The 14,813-nt window shown below is 39.4% G+C and overlaps 1 long non-coding RNA gene across 1 annotated transcript; it reads right to left on the bottom strand.

The window, feature by feature from the left end:
• Window positions 1–840: 840 nt before the first annotated feature.
• Window positions 841–10,465, bottom strand: LOC121164608. Its single transcript, XR_005885137.1, has 3 exons — window positions 10,377–10,465; window positions 6,202–6,297; window positions 841–917 (listed from the first exon to the last, which is right to left on the bottom strand). It is a non-coding gene; the product is annotated as an uncharacterized LOC121164608 (long non-coding RNA).
• Window positions 10,466–14,813: the final 4,348 nt, after the last annotated feature.

Raw genomic sequence — 14,813 nt, 5'->3', positions numbered from 1 at the left:
AGCTTTAGAAAGAAGGGGAGATTTGGGAAGAGGCTGCTTGCGTTTTGAACTTGTTCATTGTATCGATCAGGGGACAGAGTGAAATAAATAAAAATAAAAGTATAATCAAAATATGTGCAACTGCATGATCACCTGCCATCAAAACTTGTGTGCCATTGGGCTTTGGAGGGAAGAAGACGGGAGAGTGTTCGCTTTCATTTTTATGCTGCTGGGCCTCCCTCCCTTTGTTCTTTGTAGCTCTCTGTATTTTCCAAAGCCTCATTTGTGAATTCTCACATCAGATTCTAAAGTCAGCACTTCTTTCCATCGCCAGACACCCACCTTCTTCATAGCAACTCAGCTCTGAATGCTCAGACCTTTGGTTCAGTCCCCTTAATCATCACCGGTGGTCCTTTGCTTTCCCAGGTGGGATGATAGGTGTAGCTCTCAGTCTGAGCAGCCTGCTGGCCTCTCCCTGCCTCCATCTGGATCTGCTGTCAGCAGATGGATGCCCAAAGCACTGGCTCACCTACCCGAAGTGAACAAATGGGACCTGTGCCCCAGAGGTCCTTGGGGAGAATTATGAAGACTGGTCATTGGAACCCATCATTGCCGGCGACTTATACACCAGGGAAAGGTTAGAGAAATTTATGAGTGGGTACCATATGCCAACCCAACATCTGCTTTCTCATAGAAGCATGAATATAGGACAGTGCTACGTGCACTAAAAATGAGCCTCAGTAACACACAAATGCAATTTAAGGTGAAGACTCCGAGACACTCAGTTTCCATTATAAGTTTTGAAAGGCAGTTTTATGCAGAACACCAAATATAAGTGCAAGTGAAGCTATTTACTTTAGTATTGTCAGGAGGCTTGGGTCCTTCTGGTCCTTCCTGTAAGCTTTTCCTTAGGTGTCTCTGTGCTTCCTCCATCAGTGCTGAGAATCCAAAAGATGCAATTTTGAAATTATTTTTTGGTTTAGCGAAGGGAAGGGTAGACGATTTTCTTTCCCTCGCAGTATTTCCTGCATTGAATACCAGGGTGGGGTGGGCGGAGGGTAAATCATATCGAATTTAAACTCAATTAGTTGCTTAGATAAGTGCACGTGACAGATTGGGACCTAATTTGTATTCTTGATGAAGAAATTAACTTGAAGTAAGTGAAGAGTTAGTCTTCTCTTTATTTGCTGAATTGTTTACAAAAAGCAGGGAGCTACCGTGTCAGTATCTTGATATTATTCTTACACTTGTAGGAGCTACTTACTAGCCAAGGTCATGTTTCCAACATGCCGTTGCTTACAGCCAGGTTGTATTATCCAAATATTAACTGATAGTGTCACATAGGCAGGCATTGGAACTATAGGGAAGTTTTGGAGTTATTGTAATAATGCCAACCTCAGATTTTGCCATTTTATTTTCAAAAATTGTGACAGCGTGTGGTATCCTGGGGCCTCTGGTAATTGTCTCAGTTTTGCACATGCCAGAATTCTTCAAAGAAGTGCCATCTTCACTGTTTGAAATTCCTAATCATACGACTTATTTTATGCAATACAGTCTTATGCCATGGCACAGTATTGGTTTTAAATTCAGAGATGAAGAAATCACTCCAATACCAAAGTTATCATTTGCTCAGCTGTGCAGTAAATGGTTTGCAGTAATAGTCTTAAAGAACTTACACTTGTTTTGCCTCCACCCACCTATATGAAAGCTTTGGAAAAAAATAAGACCATCAGCATAGGCATGCAGCAACTTCAAATGTAGCAGCTATTTGAGATTCCCTACTTGGAAAGATGTTCTGTTGCGGTGTTCTGCTACTACAGACAGCTGCGAAACACATATTTTACAGTTCTCTGAAATGGATTATCCTCTTGGGACAAATCAGCTTTCTATGTCTGGCTCCATCCAGTCCTCTGCTTACTAGTTCACTAGCCATGAAAGTCTTCACTGTCTCATTCCTCCTGTACTGCATACTTGTGTCTCCACTTTCTTCTCATTCTGGACTCCCAGGAACCAAGCAGAAACCAGACTCCTGCTGGAAAATGGCTTCCCACTTTCTCAATTCAAGCTCATGAAAGAGAAGGAAACCACTGCCTTACCTCATTGTTTCTATACACTCTTACGGATGATAGGTACTGATCCTTAGTAGGATACGTGGCAGTGCCTTGACTTAAGCTGAATTATCTCAGTGGTTATTCTGTGCCCATTTCCTACCACCTGCAAGGGAGAAAAGTGACCAGTAACTAGATGCCAGGCTGAATGTTCTGCTAATGTGAATATTTTACCTTTGCATACTCCAAAATGAACACAGCTTCTTCTGGCATTGATGGAGAAAAACAAGAAGCTTCTAAGTTCTACTGTACTGCAATAGATCAGGGCCGGGGTACTGCACATGGTGATGCATTCACTATTTCTATGCAAGCTTGTCTATTGTTTGCATGGTTGCACTTGTTGCAATCACTTTTTTCTCAAACCCTGCCACCAGAGTATGACCACTTTGCATCACACCCTGGACGACCCCTTGACCCCCAATTCCAGCTACTATTCTAGTCAATGGCATGCAAAATTTCCCCAGAAATGTTTGCAGAAAAAACTAAGAGAAGCAAAAATTCTATCATATTTTAAATAATATAAACAGCTATCCTAACAAGTCAGATTATGATTTTGACTTGATAATATCTGGAAACTTAATTTTTTTTCTGGCAGTAAAAGATAAGGTAAGTAGTGAATAGACTTTTCCATTTGTGTGGTGATAGATAAATTACTTAGACTCTTTTTGCATATTTCTTTATCTCAGAAATAACAATATAGCCAACTATAGAATATAAACCCCAGATATTAATCCACCCATCTATAGATAATCATTGACAAATGAGCTAAAGTCACTCTTTGGGAGAAAGGATAGTCTCTTTAACAGGTGATGTTGGGAAAATAAGATCTCTAATTGCAAAAATATGAAACAAGACCAATAGTAAATAAAAGATTTTTCAAGTATTTTAGTATTTTAACTTGAAATGGTAGGGAGAACTGAATGTGATCTGTGGTGCCACTTAGGCAAAGGTATAAGGCCAATCAAAGGCTCAGGTGTGGGGGTTCTCAGTAACGTTACATCTACAGAGCAAACCACTAAAGTGGAAGAGACAAGAAAAGACAAACCAGGCAAAAAGTCATTTTCTACTTTTCCTATTGTTCATTCCAGTATAACCAGACAGACAATAGTCTATGAAGTGACTTTTGAAATCACAATCATCCAGGAACTTCAAATCTGTGACAATGATTGTTCAGAAAATGATTTTCTGTTGACTTCCAAGTACAGAAGATTTTTTAAAATGATAAAAACTCAGGAACCACTCAAGAACTCACTGCATTTTGCTCTGTAGGAATGATACTCAGGCATGCCTTTGAGAATGTTAAGCAAAGGGCATACCTCTCTCTCTCTCTCTCTCCCTCTCTCTCTCTCTCTCTCTCTCACACACACACACACACACACACATACACACACCCCTCCATGGGTTTGAAGTTTCTGGATGAAATAGGAAAACATTCCTAGCAGTCTTGTTGAGACATCTCTAATCTATTCATTCAGAGTGTTCCTGAAAGAGCACAGAAAAATACCAGGAACCTGTGAGGCTTTGGCAGGAGGAGGTATTAAGGCAAGCAGCCTAGCATTTAACCAGAGTGATTCTGTGCCATTTAGTGGAGATTTCTCCCAGTTTTCATTCTGTTGGTATGTGGTCCTACAATATTCAGTCCAATGATCACTCTTCTGTGTAGCTTTCTCTCCATTGATAAGAATCAAAGACAGCTTCCTTTATTTAAGGTTTCATGTATCGTACAGCCTGTTCTGCAATCTAACATTTTTTTTTCTTCTTATGTATACACATGTTGGCTCTTCAGCATTGGGCAGTCTTTTCATGGTATCACATAGGGTCAGCTTCCTTGACAAAATGTTTGCCAAAAAAAGTATTGCACAGTTTCCAGGCAGTATCAATCTCAGCGACTTTTCAACTTCCTTGGTTTTCAAAGCAATAGAGACCTAATTGTGTAGCTAAACCCAACTATTTCCCAAAAGGGGCATCATCTTCCTTACTAGATGGCCAGAGAAAACAGTTCTCAGGATCTACATATCCACTCAACCAAAAGTCACATACCTGACATATGCTGGGTACTGTTATCAAATCTTTGGATAGGTTAGTGAACATAATGATAGAAGACAAGAGAGAAGAGATGGGACTGCAAGAATGGAAGAAAGAAGGAAAAGCAGGAAGAAAGGAAGGAACAAAGGAAATTTTCAAACATCCTTGATGTTTTGTAGCTCACATACAGTGAAATCTTGACGAAGTTAACAATATCTTTGGCATTCTAGGGGAAGGGTAGACACGGGACACAGAATAATCACTTTGTGGCCATCCACCCACTCCCCAGGTACAGCTCCATGGTGATGTGGACTATGTTCCAATCAGAGAGGAAGATAAAGTGTAGATACAGAAAGAGAATCAGTAAAATATGGATTAAAACCTGGTTGTGTCATTGATTAGCCATGTAGCCTTAGTGAAACAATTACACTCTTTTACTCCTTCATTAGTAAAATTGTATATGTATATATAATTATATATAAATATTTATATATTTATACTTTATAATATAATTTTAGATAAAATTATATATATCATATGTATGTAAATCTTAGATATCTATGATGCAGATTAAATCAAACAAAGAACAATTATCCACATCCACAAAGCAATAGCTTATAGTAAAAGCTCAATAATCTGTATTTTTCTTCTATTTCTAAAAAGCCTAGTTGTCAGTAGCAATTATATCATTTTCTCTCATAATGTTTTTGGAGACTATAGGTCATGTTATTAACCATTTTTACATTTGAACTCATCTGAAGCAAAGAACATTTGGATGATTTCTTTTAGTAGTGCATAAGTTTAATCTCCTATTAATGGATAGCCCATAATACTCGACTGATTTGCATTTTTCTTTTCATTTTAGTGACGCATTTGAGGTTTCTGTCATTGAAAATAGTTTTGCTATGTTTTTCTGTTCCTTTTGTTCACATTATTAGCGGAATAGATGAAATGAAATGGCATAGTTAAATGCATCATATGGAAGGAGACAGTGGGAACCTATATCCCTAAACATTGTGTCAACTTTCCATGAGAAAAGACAGAAGCGAGCTGTGGGACCACAGGATTGCTCTGCATTCATAGTTCAAGCTCAAGGTGAGTGGACTTGAGTACATCTGATGAGCTCATGAAGCAGGCAACATATGCAGAACACTGAGTTTAGCTTGGCATGCAGTAGGTGCTACATTTTTTTCCTTCCTTTCTGTAAATATTATACACTGAAATTAAACTAGACTGCATGGGAAGATGAAGCAACTTTGGATATGTCTCAGTCTCTACCATGAGAGACCAACCGTGATAACTTTACATAAATAAGGAAGAATTTGTGGAACAAAAGAGCTGTGTTCTTTAGGAACACTGGTCTCCTTGCAGCTGGAAAGACATTTTTCCTTAAGTGGCTGGAGCTTGTCGCTCTGTTAGAGACATCCTATTCATGGTGACTTTCTCTAAAGCGCATGATTAATGTGGGCTTTTAAAAATTGTTTTTCTTTGTGTTATGTAAATAGCATTTCTCTCCAGTATGGCTGAATGCTGGTTTTAATTAAATTTAGGAAGGAAGAGAGGGGGTTGGGTAGCCTGACAAAGTTGAAGAGCATCACTGAAAATCACATTTATGTTTGGAGCATGGCATTTGAAAACAGAATAAATAATATGAAAGAGAGGACTTCTCCAAATGGGAAAATAATGAATATGCTTAAGCTGTCTTATATTGTTGTCATTTTGCCTGAAGATGGAATTCTTGCTTTGGAACCAAGATTTTTACTTCTTTAAAATTTAACTCTGTCTTTTATGCCTGCCTTCCCCACAAGCCATGTTCTTTTTGGCTTTCTTTTTCACTAGAAAAAAAAAAGACATTATTCTGTGCAAGATAATTTGACTATTTAATTCATCATACTTTTAGTTGTGTCATTTTGGCTCTAATATAATTGAAACTTAGACCACGGCTAATCTACACTAGGCTCAAGTTTGTTATGACTTTTCAATGAAAGTTTACTTATTCCCAGCATAATCTTCTTTCAAAAAGTGCATATTAGAGACATAGACAAGATCACTTAGGAAAAAATTGTTTTCAAACACATGAAGAACTTACCTTTATTTATAATAACTTTGTTGATTAAAAACTTCATCTATTCTCAGAGCAGGTCCATAAGAGTTTTCAGTCGGTAAAAACAAGCATGGGAGAACTCTGAGATGAATCTAAATTATTGTGGTTATTTGTGAGTCATAAATCAGTATTTCTTATCCAGATTTCTTAATGGTTTCAGCCTGACCTTCTCCCCCATCCATTCAAATAAGTGAAATCGCTCTTCGTTCCTAAATTCCTTCTGAATGTTCTGACTCCTAGCTTTCAATCAGTGGCAACTCCCTGGCAGTTTGTGTCCTTGTGGACTACTTCTCACCTGAGGCAGTAGGGATGCTTATGAGAAACCTTACTAACTCCATCTCTGAAATATGAGTAGAGATTAACTTGTGTATTTTTTCATGGAAAGAAAAACGCCAAATTTAAGGCAGTCATGCTTTTTGCTAGGAGGTCAAAGAGTGAGTAGATTATAGTGAGGCGGGTAAAGAAGAAAGGAGCAAGATTTATGTGTTCTGAGGTATTTGAAACCAACTTAACAATTGGTCCCTGGAGTGCAGAGATTTACATATTGTGTAGTTTGAGAAAACGGATAAGAACTTTTAGAGTAACCCTCTAAAGTGCTTTCTGGTAGCTTTCCTGGTCAACAGGCTCCACTGCTTAATTTAAAAAAAGAAAAGAAAGAAATTACTATTGAAAAAGTCCAACTTCCTCGAAAGAAGTAAACATTTATCTGGCAGTGTTGAATAGTAGTTCAAAGCACAAATTAAAGTATTTATGAAGTTTTGTGAATTTTGGCAAGACCCATAATTTTTTATGGCTTAGTATAATCAGGACAATCCCAGCAAGGAATCACATCCTACAGACATTGGTGCACAAGAATTCAATCCCATGCATTTGTTGAAAGCAGAAGGGGAAAGGAAAATCATGTGAATTGAGAAAATGATTCAGGCAAGCTCAATAAATATTTCACCTGGTAAACATGGGTGGGAGATATGAATCTGCTCCTCACTCATTTTGTCTTATTTCCTGAAATCTCACATGACACAAACACCACAGCAAAATCCAATGTGCTTCAACTACATAAAGTACATATACATGACAGGATCCTCCACGTGTAAGCTGTTGAGTATCGGGAGCACAGCTGATTCATGGTGAAGATGTCTCTGGGAGACGGTACCTAACCCGCTAGCCTAAGGGTGTGTAAACAAGAACAAGGTGCATGGAATGAAAAACTAAGTGTGTTTCAGTGCAAAGATTTGAAATACATTCACATTTATTCTTTTAAATAGGATGTGTTTTCTTAATATTTTTTAGGTATTCTTTTCAGCTATTTTCAGTGAGAATATAAATGACTCTGGTTTTTCACCTTATGCTTTGGAGTGTCACTCCAGCAAAGTTGTAAATTGACTTGGTGATTATTATTAAGATATAGTTGTATCATGAAGACCAAAAGTAGAAGAGCAGTTAGCAGGAGGTCTTAGTGGTTGAAGGGAGGTAGAAATGGAGAAATATTGTTTAACATACATTTGGGATGGTGACAAAGCTCTGGAGACAGGTAGTGGCAATGATGGCATAATACTGTGAATTGTATACACTTACAATTGATTAAGGTGTTTGTTCAATTTGATGGAGTGCGTGTGTGCTGCAGTTGATTTATTTGTTTGTTCAAAAGGTGGAGTTACAGAGTGGGGAGAGATGGAGATCTCCATTCATTGATCCACTCCCCAGATGGCCACAGTGATTGGGATAGGACCAGGTTGAAACCAGGGCCTGGAGCTCCAAATCAGGTCAGAAACTCACGGAGGAATAATGGTGAAATAAAAGGACACAGTACTTTCCTGATAGTCTCAAACCAGGAAGAGAATCGTAATTCAGCACAGACAACTCTGAACTGGGATTCAAAGGCTGAGAATGTCTTTGGGAATTGCCAGCTGTTTAAAGATCCACATCAGTTCTCATTTACGTGGTTGCCCAAAGCTAGCTGTTAGAAGTTCTAGGTTGATTCTTATTACGTGCCTGCCTGCTGATCCAGAAGAGGACTGGACAGCACAGTGTGATAGGAATTTGGAGATGATGTAACTCATTTTCTTAGTTTCACATGCATTGTGGCTGAGAAAAGGAGAGTGTTGTGCTCCAGTGCACCTGGCTGGGGAGTGGTGGGATCTCGAGTTGAAGGCTAATCTCATTGTTTTCGGGAATGCCCTTTAGCTTTGAGGCCTCCCATGGGTGAAGACCATAATGATGGAATTGTGTAGAACCATGCCGAACAGAACACCATATGCAGTGTAAGAAGTAATAAATGCTTCTTGATGGTGGTGGCAATGAAGATGATGATGATTATGGCCACAGAGAAAACTCCATTTAGATGAAATTAAATGATACTGCCTGGATGAGAGAGGGAAATGCTGTGCCATTTAACGGCTGACATGTAAGATGAATTTGGTAATGAAGCTCGGGGACTTATCAGGCCAGAAAACTGCATTCTCTCATTATATAGCCCTTAATGACCCACTTATTACTAATATAAAGGGAAAGATATACATATAAACACATGTTCCTGAGTGTCTGACTGCAAGAAATGAAACCAGAACACCAGCTTGAGGGGTTAGCAACAGACGCTGTTTCTATTTGAATGATCAAATTTGCTGTTTTCCAGCTGGAAAATGACAACTGAAGTAAGAAGGTAAAGGATGATTTGACAATGCTTACAAAACAGAGAAGGGAGAGGAACGAAAGGAAAGCAGGTGGAGGTGCAGAACTTGAGGGATTGCTCCAGGGAAGCTGGAAAAAGTAACAGATTAGTTTGGAAGAATGACCAAGGCCTTCTTTGGGAAGTTACATCTTTCAAAGTATTCAAGTCCTCAGTTACACTGCATTTGTTTTTCTGGAACATTCAATTAGCCAAGATACAAATGCTAACCATCAGGGAAGCTAAAATGAAAGCCATGTTTATTAGGAAAACCTTACACATTTCATCCATTCAGCATCCTTGCTAGAATTTATTTACTCTTTTTTGATGTCCAATCTTGCAGACTTTATACCATTTTCTAATCTCAGAGCAAATTATAAGCAGCACAGCATCAGGTACGAAAGAGGTGCTTACTGACAGACACATTCTTTATAACCAGGGCAAGTGACACCTGACAACCTGAAAGTGAGCCAAATGCAAGGAAACCATGAAACAAGCAAATAAACAAAGCTTAGGATGAAATAGACCACAATGATAGGCTGCCATGCAGTTCTTGTAGAACAAGGTACCCCAGTGGGGCAGTGCTGATTTATATGACAGCCCAGTGAGTTTTGTGCCAGCTATTACTTCCAAAGATTTAGAGGGTTAAACCAGATAACTTCCAACATCCTTCTAACAACAGCAAAGAAAGAAAATTTTTTAAAAAAAGGACTTAATTCAGAGCGAAGACTAAATTCAGGAATGATGAGGAAAAAAGTAGATTCCTGCTATCCTTCCCCTCACTCACTACAGAACTTTCATTTCAAGTGTTGAGATCGGTTATTTGGAAGAACTTTTTCCACACTGCTACCCCACTGACATGGCCTTGCTTTGGCATTGTTAGTAGTGGAGTCCTGTGTCCACCATATGTCATCAAATTACCCTGGGCAAGACATTACCCCTTGAAAATATCAATTTCTTTGCATGTGAACTAAGGATTATAATATCTGTTACACTGGGCTACTCTAAACATTCATGACTGGAATCATTGTGTATACGGCACTTAACTTTGTGGCTAAAACACAGAAAGATAACCAATAAATATTTTCGTTGTCATATTGTTGGCAATATTCCCAACAAGCCGTTTTCCCCTTCTATGTCTGACCACGTGGACCGTGCAGACGTGAGGGATGCAGCTGTAAGACAGGAGCAGCTGTGGCCCATGGAGCAGGTACGTAGTGGTAAAGAAAGGGGATGCACCACAACAGCTAGATTTAGCTAGAGCGGAGCAGTGACTACCCTGCCAATGGCCTGAAGCATCTGTTTTGCCATAGACACCCTCTGGCCTGCTTTGCTTGATTGCATTCTCTCCCAGGTCCTTGTTGGCATTTGAGTAGAGATCTCCAAAGGATAAGAATCATCATTGTGCACTGTTATCTAAGAGCTCAAGTATATTAATGTGGAGGACTTCACTGTATATGACCATATACTATTTTCCAATGAAAGCAGAACTTACATGTGGAGAAGTTGTTTGGAGCATCTTTTGAAGACAATATTTTTGATGGAAACCAGTACTCTTCTTTCTTGCTTCTACTGGTTTCTAGAAGCAAGAGGTTTGTAGGCCATATGGTCTCCATCACAATGACTCCACTGTCTTATACCATAAAAGCAACACACACACACACACACACACACACAAACCCCAAAACTAAAGCAAGTGTTGGAGGCCTCTTCCACCCGCCTCCATTCCTCTTGTCTTCTGCAAGTAGGTAGAAAGCATACAGGATGCGCTCAGGAGCATCAGTGATACTGAGGTGATGGCACCTGCTTCCAAGGACCATACCACACAAGGACATGTCATTGTCATCAGGAGAGGGACCCAAGCTCTATCACAAAAGAATAAGCAAATTCCTGGTATGCACAGAGAGGACTGAATAATTCCACCATGGGAATTAGGGTGGGCTTTTGTAACTGAAGTAAATTTTGCAACAGTTTAAATATCCTTTCTTTATTTGAGAGGCAGAAGGAGTGAGACAAAGACAGAACTCACATCTACCATTTTACTTCCCAAATACTTGCAGTGGCTGGGGAAGTTTCTGGCCAAAGTTGAGGGCCATTAACTCACTACAAACGCCAGCTCCCAAAGTATCATTTAATTAAGCGTGAAGTTTTGATAGACTTTTTTTGTGATGGTAACATACTTGCAACATGAAATTTAGCCTCTTAACCATATTTGAAAAGATTTGTCTATTTTTTGTAAGAGTTGAAGAGAGGCAGAGATAGAAAGGGAGGTATTTTCCATCCACTGCTTCACTTCCTGAGAGGGCTGCAAAGGCAAGGGTTGGGCAAGGCTGAAGTCAGGAGTCAGTAACTTCTGGATCTCCCATATGGGTGGCATGTACTCATGTGTGTTGGCCATCTTCTGCTCTTTTTCCCAGGCCATTAGTGGGGAGCTATATTGGAAGTGCAACATCCAGGACATGACCCATTGCCTATATGGATGCCTGGGTTTCAGGAAGCAGCTCAATTCATTACTCCACATCTCTGAGCACCACTGTAGCCATTCAAAATGTACAGTAAGTGTCATTAAGTAAACTTAAAACATATAGCAATGGGCCTTTGGGTTAGCTGTTAAGATGTAGGTTGGAATGCCAGCAACACACATTGGAGAGCCTAGTTGTAATTCTTGACCCCAGATGCTGATTCTAGCTTCCTGAGAATGTGTATCCTGGGAGAAAATGATGATGGTTTAGGCAGTTGGGTTCCTGCCACCCTTCTAGGAGAGCAGGACTGAGTTCTTGGTTTCTAAATTTCAGCTCCATTTCAGCACTGGCCATTGAGGGAATTGGGAAATGAACCAGAAGCTAGAACTGCCATCTATCTTTCTCTATCTCTCATTTTTTTTCAATAATTGTAGTAGTAATAGTAGTAAAAGTAGTATTCCATATAACCCTCACCACTAACAACTGGGGAGAATTGTGTGTGTGTTTAAGTTTGGAAGGTTTTCACAGACTCAATACAGTTCATAGATACAATACTAAGAATATAATTATATTCAGGTCCTCCATCTCCTCTGCCTTTTTGGTAAGAAATTTGATGAGTGAATGACACCAGATATACTACACTCACATACATTTGTAGAATTAAACTAGTCAATCTACTACTTCATCCCTTCATCCCAAAGAGGATTTGATACACAATAAAACAAGAACACATCATATACATTGAATGGCATGACCTATAAAAGGAAGAACTACATGACTGAAGGATTTTGGTTAGAATACAAAATCTTAGGTCTGTAGTTAAGCCTTAAACCATAGATAGGAGGGATTATAATTCAGTGATGAGGTGGAGGCAGGGGTCCAGCTGGCTTCTGCTTTGGATGGAGGCATTTGGGTGCACTGTGAAGCCCTTGCTGAGACAGTAATTATAGCAATGCTCTAGAGCAGGGGTTGGCAAGCTTTCTGTGTGAAGGAGCAGAGTGAGGATTTTAGGGTTTGCAGGCCACATGATCTCCATCGCAATGACTCCACTGTCTTATAGCATAAAAGCAGCTACAAACAAAACAAACAAATGAGTATGGCTGTGCTCCAGACAACTCTACAAAACAATTCATAGGCCTTTGCAAGAAGAAATCGAAGTTGTCCTCATCATATTTTCTATAGTTTCCTACATATTTGTATATATTCTCTCTCATATATCAAGGAACTCTCATAATACTCCACCAAATGGATTTTCCTCTGATTTTACGAGAAACTGATACCCAAGCAAGTGAAAGCCCCTGCACAAGGTCGCACAGCGACTAGTAGGGAACACTGGTTCAAGCCACACAGTCTGACTTGGGAGACATGGATTCTCTTGGGTAGGGTTTCCATCTACCCAGATCGAACATGTAAAATTATGATTATTGTTTTGGGTGACTTCCCGCACAGTGCCTATTGCAAATCTTAATAAATTATTTATTTTTATATTCACTTACCTGATGTGATTTGGAACACTCTTTAATGATAGAATGATGTTAGGCCGTTCAACTCTACTGAAAGAAAAATAATCAGACATGAGTTGTTTCCTCAGACTGTGGTACCCCAAAAAGACAAAGAATATCACATCAATGCAATTGGGTTTTTCTTAAGAGTTATTTATTTATTGGAAAGTCAGATATACAGAGAGGAGGAGAGACAGAGAGGAAGATCTTCCATCAGATGATTCACTCCCTAAGTGAGCGCAACGGCTGATGCTATGCCGATCCAAAGCCAGGATCCAGGAACTTCTTCCGGGTATCCCACATGGGTGCAGGGTCCCAAAGCTTTGGGCCATCCTTGAATGCTTTCCCAGACCACAAGCAGGGAGCTGGATGGGAAGTGGAGCTGCCAGGATTGGAACCAGCGCCCATATGGGATCCCGGTGTGTTCAAGGTGAGGACTTTAGACACTAGGCCACACCGCCAGGCTCACATCAATGCAATTGTAACAAAAACTTTGAAGGATGCATCAAATGCTCAAAGCTTGGGCTAGATTATTAGATCTGGTTGATGAAGGTCTGAAAATAGACCCTATAAATGAATGTTAGTTAATGAAAGAGTGAGAGGATTGGATTATTTTAAAAAGGTAAAGATTAACGAGGGTAGAAGTGTTAACTTTCCAAACCAAGGACCTAGCATGTTCAAAGCACATGTGAAAAGGGAACACCTAAATTAAGGGACGGGAACAAAGCAAGAGTGGTAAGAGCCCAAAGGGTAGTTGCAGGTGGAGGATCTAGATCCAGTCCTTATTAGTTTTGATCAACATCTTGAAGATGTTCCCGAGGATGTCTATTTACCATTACGAGCAAAATAGAGCCATTAAAATGAATAAATAGAGAAATATGATGATCCCATTTTCATTTTGAAAATACTGTCTACCTACAGTGTGGTGAATGGAATGCATGCAAATAAAGTACACATGAAAGGGGCCAGAGCAATGGCTCAACTGGCTAGTCCTCCACATGCAAACACTGGCATTGCATATGGCCACTGGTTTTTGTCTGGACTGCTCAACTTCCAATCTAGCTCCCTGCTTATGACCTGGGAAAGCAGTACAAGATGGACTTGGACCTACATCAACATGGGAGAAGGGAAGAAGCTCTTGAGTCTTAGCCTTGGATTGACTCAGCTCTGGCAACTACAATCATTTGGGAAGTAAAACAGTAGATGGAAGATCTTTCTCTCTCTCTTCTCTCTATAAATTTCCCTTCCAATAAAATTAAATAAATCTTGTAATAACAACAACAACAAAATGAATATGAGATATCAAGCAGAAATGGTAGCAGGGATCACAGTAGAAAAGACAAGTAGATAAATGTAAGAACTAATTAGAAGATAAAATCAGTAATATCAGTGGTGGGCTGGAGAAAAAAGTTGAACTAGTGGAGAAAACAACAAACTTCCAAGATTTTCCAACATGGGAAACTGGTGTCTCACTCACTTAAAGGAAAGTATGCTTCTGGAATATTTTGACTACAAGAATATGCTGTGTCACTACATTTTTAAGTTTCAAGTTTCACAAGCCTTTGAGGCATAGTAAGAAGCCATCAAATAACATTTACAAGTCTTGCCTACGCAAAGGAATAACCTTGAATGAAGATTTGTGAGGAATTTCCGGTAGCTGGCCTCAAATGAGCTGTGTCTATTTCCTCATCATGTAGGTTTAGTTTTATTTAAGTGGAAACAAAATATTCCCTATAATTTACAAAATGAAGTCAATAATTGATGAATTATTTAAGTGAAAACAGTGAGGTCGAAACAAAGACTTCCCATAATGAGGAACTTTCTAATGAATGGAGGAAAAATACAAACTTTTCAGTTCAGGAGAAAACTGTATGTTTTTAGCTAACTGGACATAAGTTTAACCTGGCTCGTGCCTGATATTCAGGGAAAACACTGTCATTCACCCAGAGCACCCTGTGAGTCTCTTGG

This window comes from Ochotona curzoniae, unplaced genomic scaffold (genome assembly GCF_017591425.1).
Source record: "Ochotona curzoniae isolate NIBS_2020 unplaced genomic scaffold, NIBS_Ocur_1.0 contig_883, whole genome shotgun sequence".
Lineage (NCBI taxonomy): Eukaryota > Metazoa > Chordata > Mammalia > Lagomorpha > Ochotonidae > Ochotona > Ochotona curzoniae.
This window is presented reverse-complemented; position numbering and strand designations above follow the sequence as displayed.